Raw genomic sequence first — 25016 nt, 5'->3', positions numbered from 1 at the left:
ACCCTGGGCAGGTCAAGTGACTTCCTGAGTTTCTATTTTCTTATTCGAGTAATGAGGTCACTAAGAATAAATGTGTATAAGGAAGCTAGGATACAGCCTGGCACACAGTGGGGGCTGAGAAAAATTTGCTCTATTTACCCTGTTCCTTGCTGCCTTTTTCCATGAGGCCATTATCATTCTCCCCTGGAATCAATGTTATGCAACTTGCAGATAAACCTGTCAAATAAAAAGAAAAGGAATGAGAGGGATGGGCAAGTGAACCCTGGGGCAGAACTGGGGGCTGTGCAATTGAGTGGAAGATCATAAGGTTTGGAATTAGACTGGGTTTTGAATCCAGAAGGCCTTGGGAAAATTACTTAATATCCCAGAGTTGTTTTTCTCATCTCCGAGATGAGAAAAACATTTATTGCTATTTATGGTTGTTGTGAACATAATCGAAATAATGTATGTGAGGAACCTGCCACATTGAGGTCGTCAATGTCTTAGTTCTGTTAGTTTTTGAAATTAATTAATGCCTAAGTGAAATCTAATTGGCAATCTAGAAACTCATATGAAAATGCCCAGAGAGAACTGTCTATCTTTCTGAAGCTTGGAATGTCCAGATCTCTGCTTTATTCTCCTCCCAACTTGCTTGTGTGGTATTTTTCCTTATTTTGGAGGCTGGGCAGAGGAAATAAGAGTCTGTCAACAAAGATGGCTGGACAATCTGTTGTGCATGAAGAGGATGCTATGTGTTGGGGTGGGGAAAAAAATAAGTAAGAGATACAATTCTTGTCCTTGAGAAGATTCTGACCTAATTAAGAGAAAACATGCAAAAGAGGCTTTTTTAAACACTCATGAGCAAAATAATAGCCTATTTGCCAAATGCCTAGGTAGAGGGAAAGCATAACCAGAGTTGGGCATGAAAAGGACAGGAGATTAGCAGGGAGAAGGGGCTCCAGCAGAAACCCAGAGGAAGAATGAAAAATCTCCTGCATATGGCATGGTGGCCTCCTGGACCTTATCTGCACAGAAGGAAAGATGGTAATGAGATAACAAATCAGATGCTCTTAGGCAATTGAATGAGGTCAATCAAGTCGGTGTAATTATCTGTTACTTGCTCTGGTAACCAAAACAAACCCAAAGAGTCTCCACAGGCTGACTAGTTGGAGGAAGAGTTGAAACTCTCATCCACACAAGGTGGGGACCATCTCTGTTATTATATCCAAGTCTTATCCAAGTGTGAACTTTCTGTCAATTCTTATATGGTAGCAAGGCTACCTTTTTCTGTGTAGGGTTGCACTGAATAAGAACTAGAACTCCATCAGATGCCTAAGTCAGAATAGAGCAAATCATGGTACCACTTCTTGTGGACTCTTAGATCACTGAATCTGCTGCCTCTACAGCTGAGGGCAGAGGATGTTGGAGGAAAGGCTTCTGCCTCTGGACAAGGGTCTGCAGTTTCAAGCCTACCTTAACTTCTGAATAGAATCTTCCTCTGTGCCATTCGCTATAGCTGGGTGACACCATGGCATGGCAGTTATGGGCATAGTTCTGTTTCTTACTTGCTGGATAATTTAACGCTAACTATAGGGATGATCCGAATACAGGCAAATGTCAGAGATAATGTTGATTCAGTTCCAGGTCACCACAATAAAACTAATGTTGCAATAAAGCAAGTCACATGAATTTTTGTTTCCCAGTGCACATAAAAGTGATGTTTACACTATGTTGTAGCCTATTAGTATGGAATAGCATTATGACAAAAAAGTACATACATAATTAAAAAATACTTTTATTGCTAAAAAATGCTAATCATTATCCGAGCCTTCAGTGAGTCATAATCTTTTTGCAATAGCAACAGCAAAGATCACAGATCACATAACAAATATAATAATAGTGAAAAAGTTTTGAAATATTGTAAGAATTACGAAAATGTGACATAGAAACACAAAGTGAACAAATGCTGCTGTAAAAATGGTGCCGATAGACTGCTTGATGCAGAATTGCCACAAACCTTCAATTTGTAAAAAGAATGCAATATCTGAGAAGTGCAATAAAGTGAAGGGCAATAAACAAGGTATGCCTGACATGGTAATTCTTTCCTACGATTGCTGGGAGGTAATTAATTTAAAAGGCTTAGCACAGTGTCTGGAACACAGTAGTCACTTACTAAACAGTAACTTTAAAAAATTATCTTCAACTAGTTTGGAATTTGGTGATACTCTTTTACTCTAGAGCACAAAGGGGAGATTTATTTGGCTTAGAATGGACTAGAATTTACGATAAACCTAGTCGTGATTCTAGCATGGTGGAATGGAGAATCTTTTAACTTTCTGGTGATCTGAATGTTTGAAACACTCTTCAGTAGGAAGGTTCATAAAAAGACTGAATGGAACAGAGGCCTGAATGCTAGCATAAAACCGTATACTAATTTTTTTTTTTAGAATATTTGAAGTGCCATTACTTTTTCAAGACATTGCTTAGAAATAGATCTTTTGTATTTGTCTATTATGCATAAAGTAACATACATGTAGTTTATACATGCATATAAACTGCACCATGTTTGTTAATTTTCATTATGATGGACCAGTTGTCCCTGGAGACAGAAAGATTCAACAGTGGAGAAAGTTATTTTAGCTCCTGCCTCAGTTTCCTCAACTGTGAATTGTGGGTAAGTTATCAAACTCAGAGGGTTGTTGTGAGGATTAAATGGGATACTAAATGGAATGCATCTGGCATAGAAAAGTATCTAAATTTTTTCCTTTCCTTCAGCTAAATAAAAGTTAAATGGGAATATAGGGCATTGTCGTTAAAGTCTTGGTGTCTTCCCCAGCTCCTCTACTCTCTAGGACAGTTTGGAAGAAATTATAGAGAAGACAAAGCGTGCTTGGGGGAGATGTGGTGAGGAAGAGAACCAACGAAGTGGATGGATATATTTGATCCTTGATGCCATTCCAATGAATGTAATGACAACCAGAACCTTCTTTAGACAGAGATGATATCATGCAGCCTATCTTGGTAGGTTTCAAAATGAATTGCCTTGGCAGTATTCCTAGGTTGTTTAGATAGCAGCTTGCATTTATGACCTAGATCTACCATCTTTCTGGAACACAGCTGACAAATGGAAGCATCTGGAGTCTCAAAATTCTGCTCCAGGAGGCTGAGAGGTTGAAGTTCTATAACCCTGGCTCAGGAGTGAAGATGCCTGCATTCTGTTCCCTCTCATTCCTGGTCTGTGGAATGTGTGGGACCATCATTTCATCCCTGTGTTTCAGTTTCTGTTGGTTCCCATTGATGTTCTCCAATTCCTTCCAAGTTCTAGTATCTTGTAATTCCATGGATGTGCTACTTGGTTCCTAGCTGAAAAATATGGTCTTAATGGACCAAAGGCAATGCCAAAATGAAATTGCCTCATCCCATTATGAAATTTCTCTGGCTTTCTAAATGGGGTGGGGAAGAATTCAGTGAGATTAGTAATGAGGATGAGAAAATATGTCACTAGATTCAGGATGGAGAGTCTGGTCTTGAATGACTTGGAGGCAATGGCCTGAGAGGCCTCCAACTCCCCCACCCCCCATGGTCTGATTCCTCCTGGTTGAGAAGAATCATTTTCAATCTCTAGCTGAGGTTGTTGTAATCAGAGCTGGTTTTCAAACCACGTCATTTTGGAGAGGCTTCCTTCTGCTCTCAGACACCCAGCTGGGGCAGTCCACGACTTCTTTCCACTTGTTACTGTGGACGGATGTGTCAGAGAAGTCAAGTCATAGGGAAAGCATGGACTCTCCTACATGCTCCCCCAATGGGTCCCTGCAGGGCTGTTTTCTCTGGGACCAAGCTCAGTCATTTGCCAAACTCTCAAAACAGATATGTCTCTAAAATTTTATGAGGATTCTTTGTTCCCAGGTAAAGTGCTTTGTTGTATTTGTAAGTGATAGAAAGCTGCTTCTGAGAGATGCCACACATTGAGGTGTGAGAACTGGCCCCCCAGAATATAATTGGGAATTTTCTATCTTAGACAAATATAATCAACAATTTTAACATTTTTATTATAGTTGATTTACAGTACTGTGTCAGTTTCTGCTATACAGCATAATGACCCAGTCATATATATTCTTTTTATCATACTATCTCCATCATGTTCTATCCCATTTTAACATCTTTAAAGTACTTGGCCATTGATGAAGCTCTTTCATATACCTTGCATCACCTTATTGCCTTTATAACATCACTACCTGGTAGGTAGTATTAAAACCATTTAGCAGATGAGTAAAGTGAAGTTTAGGGAGACTAAGTTTTGCTCAAAGCCATATAACAAGGAGTGAATCTGGGAACATAAATCCCACTCTTCTGACCCCTGAACACAGCAGAATCAGGAAGTCAATTCAAATCCATGTCCCCACATAAGCAGGAAGAATCTGTGAACTTGTCTCCATAACTGATCTCATGACTCACTGGCCTGATTTGTTTGCCAGTACCATTTTTATGGTGGTTTAGTCATTTTCCTGACACTCTATGTCTCATGAAGAACAATATTAAGTAGATAAGATACTGGAACTGCTTGTAAGAAGTTAACATTCCAGAGAAACAATTCGAGTGAGAGAACAAGCTGAATTTTATGTTTTGTTTGTTTGTTTAAAGCAAGGGCAGAATAAGGGGCAAGAGATTCCAAAAAAGGTTCTTACAGGAAAAATTGTTTCACTAAGGCAAGGTAAAGTCATCAATACATTCTTTCACTCATCAAATATAAACTAAGCATCTATTAAGTGTTAAGCTCTGTGCTAGCAGCTAGGGATGCAATGATATATAAGACTTAGTTCCCACATTAAGTAACTGATAAGTTCCAAGGGTGAGAGAGAAATGTTAACCAGTCATTGCAAATGGCTATGATAAGGGCTCCAGAAGGAATGTATATGCAAAGTTTTATGGTACACAGAGACAAGAGAGGTCTGACAGAACAGGTAATATTTTATTTTATTTTTTATTTTTTTAGGTACCAATTTCTTTTTTTTTCATTTTTTTATTACTCAATGAATTTATTACATTTATAGTTGTACAATGATCATCACAATTCAATTTTATAGGATTTCCATCTCACAACCCCAGTGCATCCCCCTATCCCGCAACCTGTCTTCTTTGGAAACCATAAGTTTTTCAAAGTCTGCAAGGCAGTATCTGTTCTGCAAAGTGTCCTTTTTTCGGACTCCACATGTCAGTGAAAGCATTGGATGTTGGTGTCTCATTGTACGGCTGACTTCATTTAGCATGATAATTTCTAGGTCCATCCATGTTGCTAAAAATGCTGGTATTTTGTTCCTTTTAATGGCTGAGTAATATTCCATTGTGTATATGTACCACATCTTCTGGATCCACTCCTCCGTTGATGGACATTTAGGTTGTTTCCATGTCTTGGCTATTGAAAATAGTGCTGCAATGAACATTGGAGTACATGTGTTTTTGCGAGTCATGGTTTTCTCTGGGTAGATGCCCAGGAGTGTTATTACTGGATCAAATGGTAGTTCTATGTTTAGTTTTCTGAGGAATCTCCATCCTGTTTTCTACAGTGGTTGCACCAATTTACAATCCCACCAACAGTGTACTAGTGTTCCTTTTTCTCCACACCCTCTCCAGCACTTCTTGTTTGTAGACTTTTGGATGATGGCCATTCTGGCCGGTGTGAGGTGGTACCTCATCGTGGTTTTGATTTGCATTTCTCTAATAATGAGTGATGTTGAACATCTTTTCATGTGTTTTTTGGCCATCTGCATGTCTTCTTTGGAGAACTGTCTGATAAGATCTGCCCATTTTTTGATGGGTTTTTTTGTTTTTTTGGTATGGAGCTGCAGAAGGTGTTTATAAATTTTGGAGATTAATCCCTTAGTTGAATCACTTGCAAAGATTTTCTCCCATTCTGTGGGTTGTCTTTTTGTTTTATTTAGGGTTTCCTTTGTTGTGCAAGAACAGGTAATATTTTAGGTAATGTATTAATAAAATCTTGCTAAATAAATGAGGGAGAAATGATCATCTCAGAAAATCATCATCATTATCAGTGCCATCCCATTACCATATAATTTCTTCCTATACCCCAGACACCACTGTAAAATTCTGTAGACATGAACTTATCTGATCCTTACAATAAACCACAGGAGGTTTTGTAATTATCCCCTTTATTCCAATAAGAAAAATGGTCAGAGAAATAAAGTGACTTACCCAAAGTCATGTAGCCAGTAAGTGGCAGAGATGGGATTTGAACCTGGGCCATCCAACACCAGTGATCATATGGTTGACCACTGTGATGCCTACAATGGAAAGCATAGCTGGTGCAGAGATGAGCAGATATGCATGAGTGTTTTATGAAGAAGTGGGAGCCAGTCGGTGGGCCTGGAACAGAGCACAAAAATTGTGTCTATCTTTATTGTCCCCTGATCTACTTTTCTGCACCCTTTTCTCATTTTCTCATCATACTCTTCATGCAGTACCATTTTAAATTCATAGCTTGAGTTTTTGAACTACACCAGTGGTGCACATTTAGGCTGTGAATCTGCAAGATTGCTACCCCATGGTTACAACCTCTTAGAGACAGATCTTTCCCTTGTTTTCTCCTAACTCAGTGTCAAGACCTCACTCTCTAAAGCCCATGGGTGTGTCATGGGAGGGGCCCGTTTACTTTTGTTTTACAATTCCTTGAAAAAGTGCCTGTGGAAGCCAGAGCAATCTCTGGTCTTGATTCCTGTCCCTCTTGTCCTGAGAAGCCATCAAAACCACAGGTCATTTTCACAGCTCAGATAATCAGATAAAAATGCCTTCAGAAGAAAAATGATTTTTGAAGTTCCTGCTGTGGCTCAGTGAGTTAAGAAATTGTAGCAGCTCCAGTTGCTGTGGAGGCGCAGATTTGATCCCTCGCCCAGGGCAGTGGGTTAAAGATTGGCATTGCTGTAGCTGTGGCTCAGATTCAATCCCTGGCCTAGGAACTTCCATATGCCTTGGGTGTGGCCATTAAAAAGAAGTGATTTTGCTTCTAAATACTGTATGGTATCACTTATATGTTAAATCTAAAAAAAAAAAAAAAAAACCAGAAACAGAGTAGGGAAGTGGTTGCTAGGGACTGGGAGTTGATGGAAATAGGGAGAGATGGGTAAAGGGTACAGACTTTCATCTGTAAGATAAATATGGCCTAAGGATCTAAAGAAAACATAAGAACAATCATTGATAATATTGTATCTTATAATCGAAATTTGCTAGGAGAATAGAACTTATATATCCTCACCCCCCCAAAAAAAAGGAAATAGGTAAATATGTATGTTGACTGATGTGTAAATTAATTAACTTAATGAGGGGAAATCTTTTCATGATGTGCATTTATATGAAATCATCACATTTTATGCTTTAAATATATTACAATTTTATTTGGCAATTGTATCTCAATAAAGCTGAAAAAAAAAGTGATTTTGATGCTCTTCTTACCTCTCTGCATTCTTTTTTTTTTTTTGTCTTTTGCCATTTCTTGGGCCACTTTCGCGGCATATGGAGGTTCCCAGGCTAGGGGTTGAATCAGAGCTGTAGCCACCGGCTTATACCAGAGCCACAGCAACGCTGGATCCGAGCTGCGTCCGCAACCTACACCACAGCTCACGGCAACGCCAGATCCTTAACCCACTGAGCAAGGCCAGGGATGGAACCTGCAACCTCATGGTTCCTAGTCAGTTTCGTTAACCACTGCACCGTGACGGGAATTCCCTGTCTTTTGTCTTTTTAGGTCCCCACCCTTGGCATGTGGAGGTTCCCAGGCTAGGGGTCTATTCGGAGCAGTTGCTGCTGGCCTACGCCAGAGCCACAGCAATGCCAGATCCAAGTTGCATCTGCGACCTACACCACAGCTCACAGCAATGCCAGATCCTTAACCCACTGAGCAAGGCCAGGGATCAAACCAGCAACCTCATGGTTCCTAGTCAGATTTGTTTCCACTGTGCCACAATGGGAACTCTACTTCTCTGCATTCTTGCTTCCTTTGAGATTTAGGTCTGGATTTTTTTCAAAACCATTCTGTCAGTTCTTTGATGCTTTTATGAAGATGAACAGAAAAATTATCCAGCATATCCAGCATGCTTAGCTCTTTCAGCAGGAGGATTGGTCCAAATGACTAGTCCTTCAATTACAGGAAACTCAAAGTTCCAAGACTCATCCAACGTTCACAGCAACCCAATGATGTAGATACAATTAACCTGATTTTTCCAATGAGGCAAATGTGATTCAGAAAGTTTAAGTAACTTGCAAAATGTCACACAGCTAATAGAAGACTGAGCCAAGGTCCCAACCCAAGTTTCAACTCAACCTAAGTTGAGTCCCTATGTTTTCACCTCTGCATTGCCAGGTTCACTGCTTGCTAGTTGTTTGACCTTAACCTCCCTGTATTTAAATTTCTGATACTGGAGTTTCCGTCATGGCGCAGTGGTTAACAAATCTGACTAGGCACCATGAGGTTGCGGATTCGGGCCCTAAAATAATTTACATCAAAAAATTTGCAGATGAAATGAATTAATGCAGGGAAAGGTGTATAACTATGTTTTGTACATAGAAAGAACTTAATGCATATTCGGTTATTATTATTATAATCCTCTAGAAAAATCTGGTTTGTTTGGAATCTGGAAGTTTATGACTTGTTTAGAGTTGAATACTTGCTAATCTTGCTCTCTATCTCATTCATTAATTCATTGTTTATGGGCCACCCCGAGTACATAAAGTCTCCAATATATTGATTATTTAGGTCTTCTAGAGCCTTGGGCCAAGGCCATGGGTGTCTCCCCAAGTCGGAGTCCTATTTTCCAAAAGGAGGAGTTACTTCCTCTCTGGTCTCTAGGATAAGAGAGGAGGCCTGTCTGAGTAAATATTTTGTAGTATCAGTGTTTGTTGATCTCCTTTGCTAATTTGTTCTCCTGTTTTTGAAGTCCTCTTCCTTCCAGCCTCCGTATACACAGTGGTTATATTTGAAAACTGGGATTTATTATTGTGAAGGTTCTGTCACCAGGTCTTTTCCTCTCTCAGATTATAAGACTCCTAAAGTATTAGTTGATTGTCTCCAACCCCCCCTTTTATTTTTAAAGCTTTTGCTCCCTCTTTGGAGACTGCCAGACACTCTGAAAGAAGAGGAGCAAAATGCAGCAGAGCTACTGGGTCATCCGTGAGGTAAATACCCATCCAGTACTTGCCATGAGCAAAGCACTCTGTGTTGGCACTGTGGAGGGTATGAAGGAAACCATGGCACAGTCCCGTGACCACAGAAAGAGCACAAGAGGCCACAAGTAACAGTTTTATTTAGTACTAGAAGATTGTCTTAAAGCTGTATTTAGAGGCAAGGTGAATTGAACAGCTACATGGGTGGGGTGCAAGGAATTCAGAGGGGCAAGAGGGAAGTGTGTTTATGCGTGGGTGGGTGAGGGTGTATGCATTTGGTGTTAGGGTCCCACTTTGGAGAAAAGTTGAGTGAGAATACTGTCCATTGGATGCGGAGTGAGAGAGTGGTGGGGGTGTTTCTCAGGGTTCAGGAAAAGTGGGGAAAATAACTGGAGGCAAACATATCCAGTGAGAGTAAAAAGACTCTCTTGGAGGAATTAATTTAGTTTAGTTTAGTTTTTAGATTCTATATATAAGTGAGATCATATGATATTTGTTTTTCTCTGTCTGACTTATTTCACTTAGAATAATACCCTCCAGATCCATCCATGTTGTCACAAATGGCAAGATTTCACTTTTTTATTTTTTAATTTTTTTTTTCTTTTTTAGGGCTGCATGTGAGGCATATGGAAGTTCCCAGGCTAGGGTTGAAATGGAGCTGTAGTTGCTGGCCTATGCCACAGCCACAGCAATGACAGATCTGAGCTGCATCTGTGACCTACACCACAGCTCGTGGCAATGCTGGATCCTTAACCCACTGACCAAGGCCAGGGATCGAACCCATGTCCTCATGGATACTAGTCAGGTTTGTTTCTGCTGAGCCACAATGGGAATTCCAAGGTTTCACTTTTTAATATATACACGTCTTCTTCATCCATTCATCTATTGATGGGATACTTCAGTTGTTTCCATATTTTGGCTATTGTAGCAATGCTGCAATGAGTATGGGAGTGCAGATATTTTTTTGAATCAGTGTTTGCATTTTTTGGCTAAATATCCAGAAGTGGAATTGATCATATGGTAGTTCTGTTTTTAATTTTTTGAGGAACTGCCATACTGTTTTCTATCGTGACCATACCAATTTACATTCCCACCAGCAGTGTGCAAGGATTCTCTTTTCTCCACATCCTTGTCAGCACTTATTCCTATCAAGATGTCATTTTATTGAAGTTTTTAATACCAATAATTTCATCATTTTTAATATTTATGTATCACTTTGTACAAAACGCAGATATTGCTATAGCTCTATTTGCTCTATATTTCTTAAGCATAATGCCTCCAGTTAAGTGTTTGTGAGGTATATTCAAAGCACTTCTTTCTTGTGTTACTTTGAGAGAAGGGATAAGGGAATAAAAATAGCAGGATGAGCAATGAAAAAGGAGGTAGTGGGGTTTTGACCTTGGTCCCTGAGAGGCAGCAAAGGAAAAACAACACAAAGCGAATGAGAAATCCAGAAAGTCATTGAAAGGAGAGGGGAACACCTCAGGAAATGTAAGAGAAAGCAAAGGTCAGGGAGTAGGAAATAGATAGAGACTGAGAGTCCCAATCATGACTACTAAAGGGACTAAGATAGTCCCACTTGGAGATAGGGGCATTTTCCAGAAAGACTGAAAGCCTGGCAGTAATGGAAACAGAAAGGAGATTGGAAGAAAAGAGCATGATGGAGTGAATGCTGTGCTGTGGTTTATGTGAGAGATGCCGGCTAAGCTGACACTGAGTGGGTGCTAAGAGGGAAAACTCTTCCTTTTCCATGAGCAGATAAATGCTGCAAGCCTGGGAATAATTCCAACAACGACCCCTTAAAAAAACATGAAACAGTATATGGAAGTGGATTCCCAACGATTTACTAAGTGTTCAGGGTTGCAGCTGGGCTGAGCTGGAAGTCCCTATAGATTCATGTGGAGTAAGATTTTGACCACAAAGGAGAAGGGAATGGACATTTGCTGGGCAACATAACGATGTGGTGAAAAAGATGCCATTATCTCATTTTACAGGTGAGGACCAAGTATAAGGTGATGATATATTATTCACTCATGCCCAGGGTCACACAGCTGAGAAGTCTGAAGCTGAGATTCAAACTCCAGCCTTTCCATCCCTAAGTCTTACCACTTACATCATGCTGGGCATTATTTCATTTTAGTAATGTCACCCAGGGCTAGGTTCTTTATATACTTTCTCTGAGCTATAACAGGATCCAGCCATGTGCTTAAGTGTCAGCATGTCAGCATTTCAAAAACTTGCCACTTCCACATGACCCTAACACCTAGAGCTAAAATTGGACAGGATCTCAGAGGCCAAGTGTTTCTTTCCTTTTCTGATGATTTCATGGGGGTGGGGGGGGAAGCAGATCCCTGAATGGGTTGAGTCCAGATTTGGAAATATGTCCTTAACTGGTTCTTGGGTCTGCTCTCAGACCCAGTATTCTTTCTTCATATTCATAGTCTTGTTTAAGAAATCCGACCCCAGAAGAGAATATAATCCATAGATTTCCCTTCTGCTATTTGGAGGAATGATGTGATAATTATACCATTGTTAAAAGACACTTGACTAGGTCTTCTGTCTTAAATTATTTGAAAGTTGAAGCATTTTCAATAAAAATATCAGCTGTTCATTGTACAACTATAAATGTAATAAAATTCATTCAGTTAAAAAAATCAGTTGTTTAGGAGACAGTAGGTGACATTCATTGTGAGCTTGTTATATGTCAGGTGCTTTATATCATTTCACTTACTTCTGGGAGGAAGGTATTATTATGCTCACTTACAGATGAGGAAACTAAGGTTCAGAGACATTACAAAAATAGTAAGTGGCAGAGCCGGGCTCTGAACCCAAGGACACTTGAATCTTAACTAGGCAACATGTCAGGCTTTAAGAAGGAAGTGTGGGGATTAAAGAAAATGAAACCATTAAGGAGCAATTTTAAAGGGCTTAGAACAGTATTACCTAGAACATAGTAAGCATCCAATAGATGTTAACTACTGTTATTGGCATTATTATTATTATCAGAAGACCATCTGCAAAACGGCTTTTTGCAGGGAATCTCTGACACATGCATTTCTTAACCATATCTCATAGGTCAACTAATACCTGGAGATAAGACAGTGATCATTATTCAGATGATAATGTCAGTGGTTACATTCACAGAGAGATGTGGGCTTTGTAAGTGTTCCAGGGTCTCCATCCTTGGGGGGGAAAGGGCTGTCATATGGGTTTCCAGATGGCTGTTGACTTGTCCTGGAAGGAAAGATACAGAAATTGCCTAGGCTCAGAGCGCTGGTGGCGTTTTTAAAGAAGCAAACTCTGCTGTCCCTGTTACAAAAAGAAAACAGTCATGGGTCATAGATAAGAGACAGAAGGGCTGGGGCAGTTGAGAAAGGCTTGCATGGGACTCTGCCTGACACGTTTCGAAGTTAGTGAAGAAGACTGGAGTGTGGGGTGGGAGTGGAGGTGGGGGTGCTCATTATTGAAGACCAATCTAATTAAGGTAAGAATAGAAGGAACAACATATTTAAGGACTGAAGAAGAACATTCAAATTTACCCCAATTTTCACCTTTGAAACTTGCAGTATGTGGGCTACTAGCTTGCTATTCAATTTTTTAAGAGTTTAAACAGTCAGTTATGTTTGGGTCACAGGGCCCCCAACTCTTTCCCTAGTCCGGGTCTTGGTTTATGCTGTTTTCTTTGTTTACCTTCTTTGCTGGAGCATCTCCTGCTACTTCTCAAGGTTTACTTCAGTATTATTTCCCCAAAAGAAGCCATCCTAAACTGCCAGCCCCACCTCTCCCTCTCTTCACTTAAGGTCAAGCACTCCTCCTCTGAGCTAGATGAGACATCTCCACCTACATCACAGCTCATTATCACTTTGAATTGATCTCTTGTTCTGCATTGAACATACCTGGAATGTGTCTGAATCACCTTTTAGACCCAGAGGATCTGGGCCTTCTGCCGTCCGTCAACATAGTGACTGGTGTGCAGTAAGCGCCTAAGAATGAAGACTTGGATCGAACTGCATCGAAAACAGGGAGAACCTATGTCAGTTAACCATGCACATGGTAGTTACATGTTAAAAAACAACCTATCTTCTCTTGTTCCTGTCCCTCTTACCTTGCCCAGTATTCTCTCTAATCACCAAATCCTGTTTGGAGAGATAAAAAACTATCTTGAAAGGCAAATCTGAAAATCTAAGTGTAAAAAGAGATAACAAAATGACCACCAAGGCCCAGGATGAATGCTTGGGTGATGCATTTTATCTTTCCCAGAAGGCAAACTTCCTTGGACCTCCCTAATGTTGCCTCCATTCATTTCACGTCCCTTTAGGTCAACAGCCAGAAATGAAAATAGATGCTGGCTCTCACAGCAGCAGACTGCCTCCAGCTCATCTTCCTTTCAGTTCTAAGCTGGAATCCAAGTCTGGTGTAGGCTACGGTATGCAGGATTTGAACTCCCCTGGCACATGTATAATACAGTGTGATCCAACCAGTAGCAGAAATTCCATGTTTATGCAGAACAACATCTGCAGATTTTATCTCCAGTACAGCCCAGTCACACTTGGTATTTGAAGAATGAAATGAAGCAACCACAGAAAAAGATAAAATGGCAAGTACTCTCTGTTCAGAGTCTCTGTAGTTGTTTCAAATACAAATAGGCTTCATAACTAGAACAGGAAAATAGGAAGACTGGGCATGGGAGTGGGGATGACAGAGATACGAGTATTTATCTATCAACTGGCATATATAATTGGCCCTACATCAGCTTTAGAGGGGAGGGAACAAACTATTTAGAGCTGGAAGGATATGGACTCCTGGCTCTTGCATGTGCAAAATGATGTAGGTACAAAGCTATTCATTGCAACACTGTTTACAGTAGCAAAAGATTGGAAACAACCCAGTATCCAACAGTAGAGAATGGGTTAATTAAATGTGGTACCTCCATACAATGGAATATTGTGCAGCTGTAAAAGGAAAAGAATGAAGAAGGTTTTAATGTGCTGACACAGAAAGATCTACAAGATATCAAGTAAAAACAGCAAGACACAGAGTAGTATGTATATAGTATGCCATGTTTTGTGAGAAAATGGAGTCAAAATAAGAATATATCTCTCGGGAGTTCCCGTCATGGTGCAGTGGTTAACGAAACCGATTAGGAACCATGAGGTTGCGGGTTCGGTCCCTGGCCTTGCTCAGTGGGTTAAGGATCCGGCATTGCTGTGAGCTGTGGTGTAGGTTGCAGACGCTCGGATCCCATGTTGCTGTGGCTGTGGCGTAGGCCGGTGGCTACAGCTCCGATTCGACCCCTAGCCTGGGAACTTCCATTTGCCGAGGGAGTGGCCCCAGAAAAGGCAAAAAGACAACAACAACAAGAAAATCAAACAAACAAAAAGAATATATTTCTCATTAACTGGTATGCATAAAGAAATGCTGAAAGTGTCTACATAATAAGGAACACATGATGGTAGTTATTACCTGTGCATGAAGGCAACTGGATATTTGGGGGTCATGGGGATGAGAGATTTTTCTAGGCGTTATGATTTTGAATGATGTGACTGTTATAATCTATTTATAAACTAAATCAAATAAACAAGCATCATAGCTCTGTCACTTTGTTACCAGCCGACCCTGGAAAATTACTTAACATCTCCCAGTCCTGATGTTGACATCAGGGAAATGGAGATATTTATATTCGCCCCCCTGGCCTGTTAGGTCACTAAGCAACTGAATGCAAAAAGCACTAAGCAACTGAATGCAAACATTTGTGAGCCTGGAGGGGTGCTCACAAATATTGGGTGATTTCCTTTCCCTGTGGAAGTGCCAGTGCCTCTCTGTCCTGCGACCGGATTGTGATTCACTGGTTCAGAACTTCTCAGGAAATATTTTAGGAGCAATTTTCTCTTGCTTGCCTTGTCCTGACTGAGTCGTCACAGGTAAAAAAAAAAAAAAAAGTCCAATGACCTTAAGAATTCAGTGGCCTTTGAACACTCTTTTAGGCGGGGCAGCCTCTAGAAACCTCTGCTTCATTTCCCAGGTTGGTTGATTTCTTCCACTTGGGTTCCTCTTGTAGCGTCAACTCAGGCCCAACCTCCAGGGGAGCAGTCCCAAGGCTCAGGTGCCACGCTTGGAAGGAGTCTGCCTGCTTGAGCTCTGAGGTTCCTTCTCTCTCCACCTTTGCTCCACTGCTTTCTCTCCATATCCATTCTCTGGGCTTCAGAATCCCAGCGGGGTCAGGGGACTGTTATCAGCAGACCAAGCTTTCAGCCCCAGGGGAGCCCTGGGGAGAGGCCCGGCAGTCGGAGGAGGGGCTCTAAGAGGCCACCCAGCATCCCACCATCTGTGATGGAGGGGCTACAGCATTCTCTGACTTCGAGGCCGGTGTCTGATCTGCCTCCGGCCTTCGCAGAGAGCCGCAAGCACAGCGCGGAGGTTATGAAAGAACACAGTGCTGGCTGAACACACATTCGCTGGAGCCCTTTCGGTTTCTCTGGGAAGGGACCGAGCGCGGCCTCTAGCGGCCTCTCCTAGACCTGCTCTCCAGAGTCTTGACCCTTGTGGATTGTTCAACTGAAACTCGGCCACAGCTCCGTGGGAAAGAGGCAGCGGGATCGCGGGACGTTGTCCTCGGAAAACCTTCCACAAGCAGAGTCGTGGTCTGTCCTGCAGGCAAGCGTGTGATTCCGGCTAGACCTGCCTCCCGAACGGTCGAGCTCCAGCGCATCCACAAGGGCATCCAGAGCTCCTCCCCCTCCTCCTTCCTCCAGGTCCTGCGGGTCCGACTCCTCCCCCATCTCTGTTCCCCTCTCGTCTCAGTTATCAAGTGCTGCCTGCCGCACCTAATCTCAGGCAATGATTTGCAGCACACTGATTGCTGCATTCCTTCAAACTCTCCTTTGCAAAGATTCTGGGACCTAATCTTTCTTTATTTTTAAAATTTTATTGGAATATAGTTGATGTACAAAATTATGTTAATTTCAGGAGTACAGCACAGTAAATCGGTTATACATACATCCATTCCTTTTCAGATTCTTTTCCCATATACTTTATTACACAGTATTGAGTAAATTTCCTTGTACTATACACTAGGAGGGACTTAATATTTCTTCAATGAGTCAATCTGGGTAAGTTGAATGAGGACTTTAAGTTGAAACTGATCCAGTCACCTTAGTCTATTTTCTAAGTTATTTAAAATATACAACATTGACTTTTTTCTCGTTACAAAATTTTGGTACTATGGAATGCTGTGTTGGAAATACTGATCAAATCAAACTCCCTGATTTCATGGAAGATCAGTATAAATCTTAACTTTGTTCCTTATTGAGAAAAAACCAAAACCAAAAACCCACCAAATACTTGTGCCCTCATTGGGTGCATGAAGCAGTTTTAGGTACTAGCACTACATTTTCTTGAACCCAAGGTGGATCCCTTTAAGGGCAATTAAAAAGATATAACATGACATTGATTTTTTTGCACACATTCTTTCAAATTTCTGTTTTCTATATTACAAGCTACCATCCACAGAGGGTCATAAATCCTCTGGAGAAGTCATATGTTACACCACGTGGTTTGCTTTGCATCTGTTTTGCAGCTGTTCACTTTGCAGTTTTATTTTGCCTTTTGGAAACCTTAGAACAGTGCTTCTCAAACATGAATGCGCATATGAATCACTTGGGGGATCTTGTTAAAATGCAGATTTTGAGTCAGGAGGTCTGGGGAGGGCTGAGATTCTTCACTTCTAAGGAGATGCCAGGTGGTGCCAATTCTGCTGCTCTGGACATCACACTTAGAGTGGTAGAGTTGTTGAAAAACAGGAACAAAAGTATTCTGAGAGTGCTCATGGGATCAGTGTCAATGTGCTTGCACTGAGAATCAGTCTGGCTGTGGAGGAGTTCTCCTTGAAGATTCTAGTCTACTTTTCCCCTCATCCTTCACTTTCCCTTTCTTTCAAGTATTCTTTCCTGTTGTCTGGATTGGAGAGAAGCTGGGAGAGAAAAGCCAAAAGCTATGTTGATTCAGGATGTGTGGGTAGCACCTTAGGTTTCTTCAGGTCATCTGGGCTAGAAGAAAATAAAGGATCCTACAGCCAGCTATAACTGAAACCTCTGTGGCCTCTGTATTTGGTGTGTGAGCAACCAGAAGCAGACCCTAAATCAGTAGTTTCAGTTCCTTCAACTTTATTTTACTAATGTGAGAGAAGCAGCAGGCATCTGCAAGGAGCTCTGCTCTGCTCCCTCCTTTATGTGTGCTGTGACTGGGGGCAGGGTTTCTCAGCTGCAGCACTGTTGACATATCGGGCTGGATAATTGCTTGCTGTGGGAGAACCTGAGTGTCTTGCACACTGTGGGATATTTAACAGCATCCCTGGACTCTACCCTTTAGATACCAGTGGCACCTCCTACCACTTAGTTGTGATAATAAAAAATGTCTCCAGACATTCCTACATATCAACTTGGAGGTCAAAATTTTCCCTGGTTGCGAACCACTGATCTAAAGATAAGGAATCACCTGTCAGTTCACCCAAATATCTACCTTCCCCAACCTTATCCCTGCCTTTTCAAATAACATCTTATTTTTCACTTTCTAGGTGGAATGTTTCTAAGTGGGATACCATGAAATGAAGTTTCTAAATAAGTGAAACAAAAGCATATGGGTTTGTACTCTGTGCCTATTCCAATGGATTAGGTCTGGCTACTAGAGATACTAGGTTGAAAAAGATTTTGAAGATTCCATATGCAGCAGGAAAGAATGTTGTCTGCCACGGGTGTGAGGTAGAGGGGCCATTATGTTTGTCATGGGTTTGTCTCATTTAAACCTGTAAATTGTTGTCTTCCTTTGCGCCCCAACATTCAGTTTACTCTCAATGGGGCAGTTGCTTTGGCCTAATAGAAAGCATGTTGGCCTTGGGATCTGAAGATTTAAGTTGGAATCCCAGCTATGCCATTTACTAAATAGGACCTTGAATGAGTGGGTGATTTAATCTCCTCTAGTTTCTTCAGCTTAGAATATGGGCTATTTATTCATTCCTAGCTCGTATGATGGGTGTGAGGATTAAAGGAGATAAATGAAAGTATCTAAAAAGTATCTGTTTTATGAGGAATGCTGAGTAATATATGTGTGTTGATAAATTATTTATTCCTCCAATAAATAGATGATATGACTATATGGCCAGGGAATACTATCCTACATTAAATGTTTGGAAAATTTTGGAAGAGGAAAGTAGGGCCCTACAAGGGCTTGTCCAGAAGGAGAACGGAAAGAGCCAATAGGATTGGGCCAGTCATCCTCTCACAGTGAAGGCATATTTGGAAGCTTTCAAACTGGCTCCCCTTGAGAGAATAATTTAGAAGAAGGAAGAAATATCTGTATTTTCACAGATGACTCATTAGGGAATGAGTCCTCAAAGGGTTGCTCCCAGACTAATAGCATCAATATCACCTGGGAGTTTGTCACAATGAATTCATGGAGACCAGACTTTAAAAGCTTACTTGAGGAGTTCCCATTGTGGCACAGTGGTTAATGAATCCAACTAGGAACCATGAGGTTGCGAGTTCGATCCCTGCGCTTGCTCAGTGGGTTAACGATCCTGCGTTGCCGTGAGCTGTGGTGTAGGTTGCAGATGTGGCTCGGATCCCGTGTTGCTGTGGCTCTGGCGTAGGCTGGCAGCTACAGCTCCGATTCGACCCCTAGCCTGGGAACCTCCATATGCTGTGGGAGTGGCCCAAGAAATGGCAAAAAGACCAAAAAAAAAAAAAAAAAGCTTACTTGACTCATAGGCAAGAAACCCAGACCCTCACTCAGAGTATGAATTTTCTAATCCATGGTAGAAAAGAAACAGCAAATTCAAAGAGGTAAAGTGGAGGTATTAGAAGCTGGCCCAATGAAGACAAAATAAAGTGACAGTTGTTCCCGTTGTGGCACAGCGGAAACAAATCTGACTAGGAACCACGAGGTTGTGGTTCGATCCCTGGCCTGGCTCAGTGGGTTAAGGATCTGGCATTGCTGTGAGCTGTGGTATAGGTCACAGATGCGGCTTAGATCCTGCGTTGCTGTGGTTGTGTTGTAGGCCAGCAGCTGTAGTTTCAATTGGACCCCTAGCCTGGGAACCTCCATGTTCCACAGGTGTGGCCCTAAAAGGCAAAAAAAAAAAAAAAAATAAAGCAACAGTTGATAAAGAATAGAAACCCCCAAATATAAAGATGGGACTTCAGTTACATTAAGTAGGGCAAATAGCCACATACCCCTCACTATATCCTCTGGTCGTTATTTAATATTTCAAAAGTAGGTATCTGAAATATGGCCTAGAATTATCAAGAAAAATCTGAACCATGTTTTTTATTCTTGGTTTAAAATAATAGGTTTCCAAATGAGACATGTTGGGGGATGGGGGGATGCACTGAGGGTTTGGGGTGGAAATGCCTTAAAATTTGGTTGTGATGATTGTTGTACACATAATAAATGTAATAAAATTCATTAAGTGATAAAAAAATTAAAAAAATAAAATAATAGGAAGTTTTGCATTTTTAGAAAAAATATACTTCAAATAAATAAAATTTGAGTACTTTAAGGAATTAATTTTACTTATTTGGGGATTTCACTTTGTGGCATGCAAGAAACAGATCATGAGGCATCACTTTAACTTTCTAGAGGTCAAGAGCCAGGCCCCATACTTTTTTCTACATCTACCTGAGCATACCCTAAGAGCTCAATAAATACATGTTTACTGGTTAAGCTTCTCTATAGGCACTGAGAAAAAAAAATAGTAGGAACAATTGTTTTGTAGTCATCATTCTGTTTCTACCTTGCCCTTTCTTTTTATTGCTTTGTTTTCAAAGCCAAATGAAGTCTGTTGATCTTCTGCATTGTTTGCTTATTGTTTTCTTTGGAGAAAATGAAATTTATGTGTGGAGAGCGACCTTGCTGAGAACATTTGCTTCCTTTCCATATTGTTTATCCATGTCAGTGAATTTACCTGCTAACTTCCTCTGAGTACTAATCATAATTACAGCTCTTCAAGGGTTAAGTGCATTTCATTCCTTGTTACCAGCTGTGAAAGTCATTGCTTCAGGGACTGGCTATTCGTTCAGATGACTTTTTAGGAAAAACTTAATGAATTCTCAAAGTGAGGTCCCTGGACTGTCAGCATCAGCCTCACCTGAGAGCTTGTCTGAAATGTAAAATTTCAGGCCCCATTCAGATCTACTGAATAAGAAACACACGAGAGGGTGGGGCCCAGAAGATCTTGGCTAACAAGCCCTTCAGGTAATTCTGATGCACCGTCAAGTTTGAGATTCCATGTTCTAGACTAGAGTACAGGTTGTTCTCAGTTCAGAATATTTGGGCTATCAATCTAGATGAATACCTAAACTTAGTAGAAACTGTAGGCTGAGATAAACCTGGGCTTAAATTCTGGGTATGCTACTTGTTAGTTATATGTCTTTGAGCATATCACTAATGCACACTAAATATTACTAACCATTTTGAGACTTGATTTCTTTAATGCTCTTCTCAAAGGGCTGTCCTGAAAATGGAATGAACTGATGTGTACTAAAATGCACAAGGCTAAATGTTAGCACTCTTGATATTCCTCATTTTGTTTAGGCATCAGAAATGTTCCCACTCAGAATGTGTCTTCCTATAAAAACAACATTTAGCGTTGCTGTGTCTCTGGTGTAGGCTGGCGGCAACAGCTCCGATTGGACTCCCTAGCCCGGGAACTTCCATATGCCGCGGAAGCGGCCCTAGAAAAGGCAAAAAGACAAAAAAAAAAAAAACCCCAAAACAAAAAAACAACATTTAGTGTTCAGAACCAAATGTATCTGAAATCCTAATATTAGCATTATACTTTAGGCATATTATGGGTTAAAAATAAGTCTATTGGTGTGCTGACCTGGGACCATTAATTTTTTTGTTTAGTCATGCTATTAAAAAGCACAATACAATTTTCCTATGGGGAAATAAATTCCAAGTTGCAAAAATGTAATTTACACATGACTTTTTAGATACGCCCTGTTCATTAGATGTTTCTAGTTATATATCTTTAATGTAGTCCAGATAGTTGTACTCAAGGAAACAGGGATTTGGAAACACCATAAAATAAGTGCCTTTGTTCAGTACTGATAATGTCCTTTGTAATTAAATAAAAGTACAGGACAGTTGCAACTTGTTTTTGGTGCTGGTCATGCTAATTTGGAAATGAAGTAGTCAGACTTTAGGGCAAAGCAGGGCTGGCTGAGGCACCGAGGAAAATGGAAACTCCTGGTTTGGCCGTGAAGTCATAGCCATCATCTGAAGAATAAATTCTCACTGAACATCCTGTTACTTCAGTTACTGCATCATCATATGGTGGCTTCAATGTCATAGTTCAAGGGCAGGAGCTCTAGGTCCTTGAAATGAACCATTTGTATTTTCTACCTCCCAGGGAAAGCACAAATTGTGAAAAGAGAGATCACAACCCTTATTCAAGGTTGAAGACAAGTTTTTTCCTCCTTAAAATGGCCTGGGATAATTTCAATGGGTCTGTCCCAAGGAGACTGCTAATTTTTTGAGGCAGTGGTGGTGGACAGTGGTATTTATGGGGTAGAATACTTGGGTATTGTCTTTACCTGTTGCATATAATCTGATCTAATCCGATCTTTCACAAGTTCTGAAACATTTTTGAGCCTCTTCACTTCTGTAAAAGGGTGGTAATAATAATAGCAGAGTAGCAGTAGCAGTAGTAGTAGTAATAGTAGTAGGAGTGGTAGTAGTAATGGTACTCAACCTTCCTAATTCACAGGACTATTGTTTTAAGGAACAAATGAGATGATGTATATGAATATCTTAATCCTCTCTATATAGGCATGGACTGTTTAGCCATAAAAATTCCTAGAAAGGGAGTAAGTGAACTTTTTTCTTTAACCACAGAGGGACCTGCTAATGGCAGAAGACACAGGAAACAACTACAGATGGAATGGTCTTGGGTAATGGGAGAACTTCTTCCAGCAACATCTAACTTAGGAGTTCTCTTCCTACTTACAGCCAAGGAATCCCTCTCCCTTCCCCTCAGCTGGAGAACATTTCTCACAGGTGTTTGCAGGGGTGGTTCTGCAGAAGGCATTTGCAGAATGGCTTAATGCAAACACTCACATCAACCATATTTCAGCATCTGTATGGAGCTCTTCAGCAGTCAGTGGGAAGAAATTACCTAGAGTCATAGAAATGCAGCTGGAGACTCTGGACATGCAAAACTGAACAGTAGAGCCATGCTGCCCTGTCACTCATGAATATCCTATACCCACCCTGCCAGACATCTGGACATTTAGTCTCAGGATAGAACAGATGGCCACTGACTGGGGTACTTCAGACATATGGTGTAGGCCCTATGCCATGACAACTCTGTACCCAAAACAGAGAAATTAAGTGGCTGTATATACATTCAATTGAGAAGGAAGGGACCCCTGTCCTGTTCCTCCAGTTGGATCCCAGAATACTGGTACCAAGGTTATCTCAGGCAGGAGTTTGGAAGGCTCTTATTTGAGATATTGAACAGCCTAAGATACTGACATCAGGGTTTCACCCCAAAGGGACCACCTATATAATCCAACAGTGAAGCTCAAAGTCAATGAATCTCAGCATATGCTCAGAGCTTCCAACCAGCTTTTCTTCTCTCCTGGTTCTTATGAGCAGATGGCCGAAAGTACTATCTGAGAAAAGTCACTATCGTGATAGGTTGAGATGAAAGAAGGAAACAAGCAATAGCAACTTAGAGAATAGAGAAATAGGACAGGGAGAAAAAGTAGTAAAAAAAGAATCAGTATTGAAAATCCTCAGAAGGGAAGGAACAGTACTATATCTATGAGAAAGGAACAAGAGGCTGTATATATTAAAAAGGAATCATTCAGAGGACACAGTGTGTTTCTGGAAATTAAAAACTCAGTAGAAGAGAAGGAATTCACCCCCCCAAAATACAGTAAAAAATATAGAAATGGAAACAAGAGTAAAAATATAAGGAAATTAAAGAATCAGTTTAGGAGATCCACTATCTGAATAATATATTTTCCACAATGAGAGAACAGAGAAAACAAAATCATCAAAAAATAATTTAAGGGGAGTTCCCGTTGTGGCTCGGTGGTTAATGAATCTGACTAGGAACCATGAGGTTGGGGGTTCGATCCCTGGCCTTGCTCGGTGGGCCTTGCCGTGAGCTGTGGTATAGATCACAGACACGGCTTGGATCTGGCATTGCTGTGGCTGTGGTGTAGGCTGGCGGCTATAGCTCCGAATAGACCCCTAGCCTGGGAATCTCTACGTGCTGCAGGTGCGGCCTTAGAAAAGACAAAAAAAAAAAAAAAAAAAATTAAGGAGAGTTTCTGTTATGTCACAGTGGAAATAAATCTGATTAGTATCCATGAGGATGCAAGTTCGATCCCTGGCCCCACTCAGTGGGTGAGCTGTGTGGTGTAGGTGGCAGATGTGGCTTGGATTCCGTGTGGCTGTGGCTGTGGCTGGCTAGATTCCATCCCTAGCCTGGGAACTTCCATATGCTGTGGGTGTGGCCCTAAAAAGAGAAAGAAAAAAAAGTTTTTTAGAGAAAAATTCCCTGCATTGAAATATGTAAGTTGCCAGATTGGAAGGGTCCACTGAATGCACAGCAAAATGAATAAAAATGGACTTAAAACATGGCACACATTGTGATACTTCAGAACATTGGTAACAAATAGAAGTTTCTACAAGTTTCGAAAGAGAAAACATAAATAAAAAGGATTATGGACAAAAATTGCTTTGGACTTTTCAATAGCAACATTGAAAGTAAAAAGATAATAGAGCTTCAAAATTCTGAAGGGAAATGATTTCCATCCTAGAGTTCTATACCCAAACTATCACTTAAGTTTGAGAGTTGAAAAACTACATTTTCAGGCACGTGAAGTCTCAAGACCATTATGTCTCATGCAGCCTTTTCAGGAAGTTCACCTAAGTAGGATGTACTCCACCAAAAATGAGGGAACAAAGCACGAAAGACCTGGGACACAGGAATTTGCGGATCCGGTTAGAGAAGCTAAGAAGGAGTCCCTTGGAGGATGGCAAAAGAAGGTTCTAGAACAAGAGCTGTGTGGGAGTGGCCAGCTGGTGGGGATAGGAGTGGACCTGAGAGACAGGTTGAGGGCTGCCGTCAGCAAGACTCCCACTACCTTTTACTTTTCTTTCAACTTGAGAACAGCATGTCTGAGTTACATATTCTCAGCATGGCTTTTTTTGACCATATACTAATGAAATGCCTACATGTATTGCTGCTTAGGTCTGCTGAGAACATTTCATTGCACAGAATTTTCTGTTTCCACTTATTCCTGACAGCTGGAGATAAGTCATGGGTTTAGAAGCAAAAAATACTCAATAGTCCACTTAGATGCTGGACGTCCTGTGCCTGGCCCACACTCCAGTCCTGCCCGAAGCCCCAACTCTGGCAAGCTCTGTGTTTCCAAGGACTCACTGACAAGACCTGGCCCTTCTGCCTTCACCAAAAGGGGCAGAAGTTAGAGCCAGACTCTGACTCAGAGATTCAGTTCAGCTTTGCTTTTCTTGGGAGCTCTCATCTAAAAGAGACGATACTGCCTGTTCCTTCCAGGGTGTGCTTATACTGTTTTTCAAAATGAAATAATATGTTGTTTAGGGATACATACGGTCATAATACAATTATTTTTTTAATGTAAAAGCATGCTTAATACTAAAATCAGGATAACGGTTATTCCTCCAGGGAGTGAGGGGGAGCAGGATGCAATGAAGGAGGGACATGCTGTGGAGTTTAAAACGAACTATAGGAGTTCCCTGGTGGCTCTGTGGGTTAAGGATCTGGCATTGTCATTGCTGTGGCTCAGGTCACTGCTGTGGCCCTGGAACTACCA

General features: G+C 41.0%; 1 long non-coding RNA gene across 2 annotated transcripts; it reads right to left on the bottom strand.

The window, feature by feature from the left end:
• Positions 1-5908: 5908 nt before the first annotated feature.
• Positions 5909-15890, bottom strand: LOC125135623 (uncharacterized). Of its 2 annotated transcripts, none has more exons than XR_007137017.1 (4): positions 15100-15890; positions 13047-13157; positions 12238-12384; positions 5909-6360 (listed from the first exon to the last, which is right to left on the bottom strand). It is a non-coding gene; the product is annotated as an uncharacterized LOC125135623 (long non-coding RNA). The 2 variants fall into 2 exon arrangements; XR_007137018.1 differs by lacking the exon at positions 15100-15890 and adding an exon at positions 13256-13279.
• Positions 15891-25016: the final 9126 nt, after the last annotated feature.

Source organism: Phacochoerus africanus, chromosome 9 (genome assembly GCF_016906955.1).
Source record: "Phacochoerus africanus isolate WHEZ1 chromosome 9, ROS_Pafr_v1, whole genome shotgun sequence".
Lineage (NCBI taxonomy): Eukaryota > Metazoa > Chordata > Mammalia > Artiodactyla > Suidae > Phacochoerus > Phacochoerus africanus.
This window is presented reverse-complemented; position numbering and strand designations above follow the sequence as displayed.